At 60.7% G+C, this 9027-nt stretch overlaps 1 long non-coding RNA gene across 1 annotated transcript; it reads left to right on the top strand.

The window, feature by feature from the left end:
* Window positions 1-114: 114 nt before the first annotated feature.
* LOC128315446 (uncharacterized) lies at window positions 115-6145 on the top strand. The gene is made up of 3 exons (XR_008298199.1): window positions 115-2994; window positions 5141-5257; window positions 5579-6145. It is a non-coding gene; the product is annotated as an uncharacterized LOC128315446 (long non-coding RNA).
* The last annotated feature ends 2882 nt before the right edge of the window (window positions 6146-9027 follow it).

Genomic DNA, 9027 nt, shown 5'->3' with positions numbered 1-9027 from the left:
GAACTGCGAGACCGTGACCTGAGCCGAAGTCGGACGCTTAACCGACTGAGCCACCCAGGTGCCCCGAGTTTATTTAAATTTAAAGAGAGAGAGAGAGAGAGAGAGAGAGCGCACAAGTTGGGCAGGGGCAGAGAGAGAAGGAGACACAGAATCCAAAGCAGGCTCCGGGCTCCGAGCTGTCAGCACAGAGCCTGTCGTGGGGCTTGAGCTCACGAACCGTGAGATCATGACCTGAGCCGAGGTTGGACGCTTAACCAACGGAGCCACCCAGGCGCCCCTATTCATTTGTTTTATTGCAGCATTATCTACAACAGCCAACATATGGAAACGACCTAAGTGTGCACAGACAGACGAATGGACAAGGAACATATGCTACACACACACACACACACACACACACCCACACACATATACGCGTGCACACACTGGAATATTACTCAGCCATAGAAAGAATGAGGCCCGCCATCTGTGACGGCAGGGATGGTCCTGGAGCATATTATGCTCGGCGAAATAAGCCAGATCAAGGATTCTCACCTAGAAAGTTACCTGCCTCCGGGGTGTAGACTGGGGGCACTTACATGACACTGAGTGATATTCACTGGAGGGAGTTTAAAGGGTCAAATAAAGGGGCCACGAATCACTTGCTGTTGTCACACGTGCACTGGACACCCTTGGGTGAACAGGCGGCCTACTGAGCAGGAACTGTGCTCGTAAGTAACAAAGCCAATAAGCACCCCGACTGGTTTCTTCCGGAGTCTCCACGGGCACCCAGCCTGATGACCACCGAGGGCGTTCGTGTGGCCTGCACATGCCTACGTGGATTGTGCCTTCACGGGACACTGATGGGTCTTCAGATTTTTCTTATTAAGTTTGGAGACGGACCAAGAACCACCTTTGCCGCAAGGCTGGGTTGAGGCCCCAGGGAAGAAGACGAAGTGAGGACGCCCCCGGTCTCTTCTCCCTCTTTGTGTCTGTCCTCCAGGCTGCGTGCGCTTGCTCTGTGTGGTTACTGATTTCCGACACTTTGTCAGGTAACGTCTCCGGGTTGTGGACTTTTGCAAGTACCGTCCGGAGATCTGACTCAAACCCGCGGGCCCGTGCCGGGACCTGGCCGTGTCCGGCCGCCGAGCTCTCCGCGGGGAGTCTGCTGCCCAGTTATTTTTGATGTCGCCGTTCCCTCCTCCCAGAATTGTGACTGGGTCTGTCCGTTCTCCGAGGAGCCTCCGCTCCTCCACCAAAGGCTCTTGACGGCTCCCTCCCGTCAGCAGGAAGGCACCGGCAGCGCCACTCAGGGCTGTCAGTGGTCGACCAGCACTCCGGTCCTCGGGGCGGTTCTCGGGTCCACATCTCCACCTTCGCCTGGACGATGTCCGACCGTGCCCCAGGCTCCAGGAAAGTCTCACCTCCTCCTTCTCGTGTCTCTGAGCCCCGCGACCCCTCACCATGTCCCTCCACGGACGGTGAGCTCCGTGAGTACGGGTGTCTGTCACCTTTGCTGCCCCGGGGCCGGTGCCCGGCTCCCAAGGGGGCGTTCGGTGATGGTGCGAGATCGAACAAATGGGTAAGTGAGGGGAGATGGCCCACGTGCAGCCTTCTCCCTGGGCCGTTTTCTCCTCTCCTTGTCCGGCACTCATCCCCCTGACGTGACCGCTCCCTCCCGTGAGAGCTCAGGACGCTTCACCTGTTTCTCACCCCTCAGGCAGCACATTCTCGGGTACATGTCCTCGGGCACCTGGGCCCCACTGGGAGCCCTTTGAAGGGGAGCTGTGTCTTAGCTGTCTTGTAACCGCTGGAGCCACAGCAGTTCTTGGCCACGGTGGACATTTGGTTAGTGGTTCCGGAACAGACGGGCAAGAAATGAATGCAAAAGTACCAGGTGCTTTGATCAGAGGCTCAGTGAAGTTCACCGGACGCTCAGCCCACATTCTCCACGTGCGTGTGCACTGGGCACGTGTGTGCATGCACTCGTGGATGCCGTGAGCTCTTGGAGTAAGATTCCTGTTAACCCGGTAAATGTGACGGAAGAGAGATCTGGCATTATTGTAGAATGGCACAACTTTCTGTCCTAAGTTCTCGGCTCCTGGGGACGTGTGGGAGGAGGGAGGCAGGCTGACCGTGGCTCACCACCCACCTTTTGGGTTCCACAGTCCTCTGCCGCCAAGATTAAACCCGCAAACGTCATCCTCGAAGCCGTGTATGAAAGTCAAAGCCCTCAAGCCTGGTGAGTGGATGCGCAATGTAAACTGTGGGACAAAATTCTAGAAGGGACTTCACCTGAGGTCCGTGAACTCACCCATCTGGGAATTAAATCTGTCAGATGGACCATGACGGCCCCAAGTCATATGCTGCGTGCAGGTGACTGTGGGAGGCCATGCTGCAGGTGCCACAGGTCTGGACAGGCCCGACCTCTCCTTGAATGTGCCCCGTGGGGATTCTGTTAGCCAGGCATGCAGGGCACTGAAGGCAGGCGGAGGCAGATTTTAGGAGACAGAGGCCACGACCGACATAGAGTGGGCCCACCCCTTGGAAAATGCCAGAGAAGCCTATCCTGAACAATGTATTTTGCAGCATCCCTGCCCATCCCCCTCACTGCCAACCCGTGATGATGGCCGTCACCTGGCAGTTACATAAGGTGACCTTCCCCTCAAGGGACACACCCCTCAAGTGTGTTAGAGGACAGAGGGTCCCAGCCCTGAGCACCAGAGCCGAGCTCTCTGGGAAAGGCATCTGGTGGGTTTCCCAGGGATCGAGCCAAATATTTGCTTTCATGCCCCGGAAGTAACCCAGCAGGTGGAGTTTGGACACCGAAATATTGGCACCCGTGGGGCATTCAGGTGATTTTTGCATGGGCGCAATAGCACAGGATGGTGAAAATATCAAACGCACGACCAACAGAAAACATGGCCGTCAGTTTTGGCAACGTGCACAAGTTCAAGTAACCGGCAACCTCTGGTTCTACGGAAGAACGGGTGGACGACACCCACTGAAAGTCTGGTCAGTGTTGAGGTGGCCCCGGGGGAAGGCTGTCTGAGCGCCAGGCCCCGCAGGATGAGGCAGCCTCAAGTGTGGGCGTGGGGGGGGCATTGGCACGGGGCCCCTTGGACGGCCTGGACGCCGACTCAGCCCCTTCACTCTGTGTGGATTCCCTGGCCCCGAACCTCCCCTCGAAGGAGAGCCAGCCGCAAGGGACAGGGTGAGGAGGACCCATCGCTGGGGACGCCCCCAGCCCCCCTGCAGCGGCCACAGCCCTTCCCCAGCCTTGCCTGGCCTGAAGGGAGAGGACTCGCGTCTCCCTTGTCTGCTCTCCCTCCCGCAGCACAAGACCCTAACCCTCACCTGCAGCGGGAGGAGGGGGCCGGCGCCTGGGGTGCGGGGCACACACGTCCCTCCCAGCCTCTGTCCGACCTGAGCTTTCTGTCCGTCAGGGAGGGGAAAATGTGCTTTTCCAAGTCAGAAACCGCTTGAAAATCATGGGTTCTAAGTTACAACAACAACAGTTCAATGCCGCTCAGATCTGGGAGGCATGTTCACCCTGCACATATTATGGATATTACAGACTCTCTGCAGGGTCAGTATGTCCCTGGGCAGGACTGCTTGCTGCGTGTCCCCACCAGGGCCCCGGGGCGGGGCGGCGGGGTCACTCTGGAGGAGCCGGGGCCAGCCCTGGGCACCCGAAGAAACCCCCCAGCCCCCGGCAGCCAGCATGGACGAACAATGAGTGAATCAGAAATGCATGGCTTAGATTTCCCTTAAAATAAATATGTGCTAAAAAATTAGAGGGAAATGCAGTTGGCCAAATGCATTTGGGGTTTTAATCAGACCGAAGCTATGTGAAAAACATGCCGAAACACTCGAGTAACGGGCCACAGAGGAGCCACGGACGGTCTGCATCGACGTGGGTGCCTGTGTGCGCAGAGGACGCCTGGCTCGGGTCTGAGCTGCCCCCCCCGACCCTGGCGCCTCGCCCTGAAGCACGGCAGACAAGTTCATAATTCTAAACCGGAAATAAACACACCCACGATAAATGTGGTTGTGTTTTCCCCCAGCTTTCCCCTTTCGGGGAGGCCCCAGACGATCCTTTGGCAACACGGCGATGGTGGGCACGGCTGGCCGTCAGGAGGAGGTGGAAGCCGAGTGGCCCACAGACCCGTCGCCGTGGACCTGGGTGAGCATGAACCCGGTACCACAGATGGGCCAGCTGTAGAATGGGCAGACGTGGCCCCGCAGAACGGACACCTCGGAGAACATCTCAGGGCCCGCCCCGCGTTTGCCCTCGGATGCACGGCCGGGCTGTGGGGAGCTCCGAGGCCGCGGCCGGCCCCCGGCGCTGCGGGGAGGGCTGGGATTCGGTGCCCCGGTGGCTCTTGGAGCACAGCCCACGCCAGCCCCAGCCGGCCCTCCGCTGGCCACTTCGGGGGTCCGGGCGTCTGCAGGCCAGGCTCAAGCGGGGAAGCCAGACCAGTCTCTGGATTCAGGTTTGGGGAGACGAGGACCGTTCTTGTGGGGAAGTCGTCTAAACCCACCCTCCCGGCAAGCAGGAAACAGCTGGCTACAGCTTCAGACCTGAGAGCCGGGCAGGGAGGGCACCGTCCAAGCTGCTGGCGAGGCCCCGAGGCCCGGCCGAGGCGGCGAGGTGGGTGGGCCGGCCCGGCGCGCGGCGCGTCTGGCACGGCCCTCGGGCTTGCTCTCCCCCGTCCTGCCCCCTCTGGAAACCCACAGGGACAAAAGGCCCTGGACCTGGGGGCTCGCCCATCTGTGAGCGGCGCGCCGCGGTTCTGGGGAGACACCGAGCCTGCGCCCGTGTGCCGGGCAGGGACAGCAGCCCTCCCAGAAGCCAGCAGTGTCCTTAGTCCCGGGTCATAAAAGACCCCAAACCCGGCTGCGGCTCGCGGGGCTGCCTGCCAGCCGTTGGCCCGGGTTTCCCGGCGGATTCCTGCATCCTCGGAGGCTGGCCCGCTGCGGCCTGGCAGCGCCGGGGAGGCTGGTGGGGCCGGGAGCGCACCTGGGCTGATTTACAGCCCCGACTGGGAGCCACGCCGGAGCCACGGCTTTCCTCTCTCTCTCAGGGAGGGTGAGGCCGGGAGAAAAGACGGCTTTGGTTTAAAACCAGGTGAACTTTCCGCATTTCTTGTGTCCCCAGGATCCAGAGGTGGTTCCACGGAGGCGAACACATGGTTAAGCCCAACCCAGAGAACGGGGGGCACAGACGCGGGCCCTGCGCCTTCCCGCCCCGTGGAGACCGGCTTCATGATTGCACGTAAGGGAGCGTTTTCTGTCTGACTTCTCAGGCTTCCCGGAGCAGCACGGCCTCCGGCATTCTTCTGTCTAGTTTTAACTTGTCGTATGTACTTTCCTAAACGACACAACCGCGGGCACATTTCGGCCTCCCACTGACTGTAATGCTGTGCACGTCCGAGGTCAGGGCTGGGCATGAGCCGTGCGGATGCCCGGGGCCCGGGGCCCCGTCCCCCCACACCCTCCCGTCTCCGGCACCAGCACATTCCGGGAAGGTGCCCGTGCACCGCAGCCTGAATGCCAACGCGGCCGGGTCGCTGAGCGTTCCTTGTCTAATGCACAGGTTGCTGGTGAGTGCCCCCTGTGTGGCCCCCTGCGTGATGCGGCCTGGCTGCCAGCTGTTGACCGAAGCCTGGGAAGGATATCGGCACCTCCCTGCCCTCCCAGAGCTGCCGGGGACAGCGAGGCGAGCAGGCCAGGATCGGGCACCTTCCCGTCGCTCTTGTCTGCGGCTCACAGGGCAGTGGGACTGACAGACTGCCCACTGACGGGCCCGGTGGGCAGGACGCCCCGGGAGGTGGCGGCCTGGCCCCTCGGTCCCGCGGGCTTCTGGTCTGCTTAGTGCCGGCCGTGCGGCTGTCTCCGCAGAGGCTCTCAGAGCCTGTGCCCACATCCCTGCGGCCCCTCAGAGCCCTGAGGTCCCCGGCGAAGGCGTACGGCAGCCAGGCCTCCTGTGCCATCATGGGGGACAGTCCTACACTCTCTGCTCCTTGTGTCTGCCTTTCTGGGCGAGATTTCTTTTGAAGAAAGGAATCTGAATCTGAGGCTAAAGAAATGTCTGGAAACCCCTACTTTAGTTTTAGATGGCTGCTGTATACTTACTGGGCTAAAATAAACGCTGTTTGCTCCATTGTGTTTCGGCTGCACATACATCAACTGACCGCTCGGTCCCCCTGACAGTTGCTGGCCTCGCGGGAGGCTGGGTTTGTGCAGCGGCCGCCAGGCCTGGCCACCCCAGGGGCCTGTGTGGCCTCGGGACACTGCCCAGGAAGTGAGTTGTGAGTGGAGAAACCCAAGCTTGAAAGCCAATCTAAAATATTACAGACAGAACATGCTGGAACCATGTCCAGGGATAAATAAAAACCTGGGCACATCCGACTAACCTACTTTTTAGAACACATCCATCACATTCAATCTTTGCTGGCAACGCAAATCGAAAACAGGTTTGGTCCCTGCCCTCAAAGTAAGACAGATGAAGGTACTATTCTGTTCTTGCCAGTATTTTAATCCCCGATCCTGGTGCATCTGAAAAGGAAGTTATTGCCGACAATTGCTACACAGTGACATTCCCTCTGGGGAGGCCTCTTCCCTGCTGGCCTGTGCGCGCTGACGGACGTCGCCGGCTTCCCGGGCTACCCCACAGATGCCGTGTCTGCCTGGGGCCGCCCGCCTGTGGGGGCCGCTGCCCCGGCTGGAGCCCCAGGCCCTGGCCCGGGAGCGCCCGAGAGGCGGGTGGCGGTCCGTAACCACCCCCTCCCCCCCCCCGCCCGAGTCCGCTTGCCCGGGGCTGGGGAGCTCGTGGGACACCTTGCGTCCTGCTCCCAGAGGCCCCGGCAGCATGGGGCTGGCGACTGGAGACACCCCTTCCTTCCTCCCCTTGTGCTCACCCCACACCCTGTGCGTGTCTCCTGGAGTCACCTCCCAAGGTAACCACTCGCCCCCCCCCCCCCTTGTTTCTGGGTCCGCCCGGCAAAGCCAACTAAGACACACGGGCTCAGCCAGCCAAGCGAATGTGCGCAGTCCGCGGCTTGTGCGGGTGAGCCAGCAGCGTTCCTCGCGGAAGTGCAGGCACCAGGCCCAGCCCCCGCCCGTGGGTGGCGGACGCGCAGCTCCCCGCAGAGGCCGTCGCCAGCACCGCTCATGGGGCTGGACGCCGTGTCCCGCCTCAGAGCGGACTCCGGAGCGACACGGAGTGGCAGAGGGCAGCGGCCCCGGGCGCCCCCTCCGGCACTGCTCGGCGGAGTCACATGCTGGCCACTGTCCAGCCTGGAGGGTTTCAGGGCGTGCCCGCAGCCCCTCGCTTGGCCTGGGGGGGGGTCCCGCTCCTGCTCCCGGAAGACTTCCTCCCCTGCGTCTGGGGAGAGTGCTCCCAGCATCAGCTAGAGGGCCCAGGTCTCTGTGCCATCACGCCCACGGAGGTCTCCAGGACAAGATCTGGGCTGATACCCCCGATGCAGGAAGCCGACCAGAGACCACCCCGTCCCGGCCCAACCAGGCCCCTCACTGTGGGGCCGGAAATTAAAGACCATCGTCACCTTCCCTTTGACGAGCAACCTGCTGTCTGATGACAAAACAATGCAGTCCTTTCCTGTAAGAAAAGGAGAAGTTAATACAGGGCGGGAAGGATAGAAGGAAGAAAAGGAGGAGGGGGGAGAAGAGGGAGGAGGGAGGAGAGGGAGGAGGGAGAAGAGGGAGGAGGGAAAAGAAGGGGGGAGAGAGGGAGGAGGGAGAAGAGGGAGGAGGGAGGAGGGAGAAGAGGAAGGAGGGAGAAGAGGGGGCAGGGAGGAGGGAGGCCCTTCCATAATATGACACCTGAGACTTGAAGTTTATCCCTTTTGCTACAACTCACACGTGCACACATGCACACACTTGCACACACATGCAAACACACACTCCCACATGCATGCACACAACACACACAAGAACACAGGTGCATGCACACACTAACACATGCACCCACGCAGCACACATGCACACACATGCTCACACAGCACAAATGCACACACGCATACACACATGTGCACACGTGTTCACATGCACGCGTGCAGAACAAGGCACACACACTCACATTCACACGTGCACGTGCAGGCTCACACGTGCACACACATACGCACACACACGTGCAGGTGCAGCACGCTGGAGAGGCACTGCACTCGCGTGTCATGGTCCCCTGGGCTGAACTGAGGGGTCAGAGTAAAGAGCACTTTGGGCTCCGGGGCTCGTTCTGAAGCTGGGCTGGAATTAAGTGAATAGTGAGAACCCGAAGTGTCGAGAGATGAGAAACGTGAGGAAAGCACGCAGGGTTGCACGGGGCCCATGCTCGCGGTGAGCTGTGGGCACGGACACGCGGGTGTGCAGTGTAAACACGCCTAACACAACGGCACGGAGAACACCCTTTTTCTCATCGCGGTTTGGACATTGCTCTGCGTGTGGGGGGATTTGTGGAGCCAGTCCCCTGTCGCCCAGGGCAGCAGGAGTTTTCTCCGGCAAGCAGAGCTCTGAGCTTCCGTGAGGGCCTTCCCAGTGAACCACTGTGCGTTCTCTGGCTATTTCCTTGGCCGCTCGTTCACAGCCTTCCTGTGTGGCGGCGTCGTGGCACTGGCCCGGGAGGTGCATTTCAGGCGCGCGTGGTCCGGCGACGCTTCGGGAAGCGGCGATGTCCCGGCATCTCCTGCCGACCGCACACCTTCTCCGCTGCCGTCCTGTCCCCCTCCCGGCGGTCCCCTGGGCTCCTGCGATGACGGGGACCAGCGTGCACAGGGGCTTCAGAACGGAGCAGGGTGTCCCTTGGTCCAGGGAGCACCACGCGGAACTGAAGGCAAAGGGCTCGATGAGGCAGCTTCCCCGAGCTGAGCTTCTGGACAGGCAGGGGGCAGAACCGAGAGAGCAGCAACCCAGCATAGCTTCGAGACGGACCTTCGTGTGTTTTTCTGTGTGCGTGTGCCTGTGTGTGCATGTGTGTGAGTGTGTACATGTGCACACGTATGAGGGTGTGCACGAGTATGATTGAGT

The sequence above is a fragment of the Acinonyx jubatus genome, chromosome B2, assembly GCF_027475565.1.
Source record: "Acinonyx jubatus isolate Ajub_Pintada_27869175 chromosome B2, VMU_Ajub_asm_v1.0, whole genome shotgun sequence".
Classification (NCBI taxonomy): Eukaryota; Metazoa; Chordata; class Mammalia; order Carnivora; family Felidae; genus Acinonyx; species Acinonyx jubatus.
Note: the sequence above shows the minus strand (reverse complement) of the source record. Positions and strands in the feature narration are given on the sequence as shown.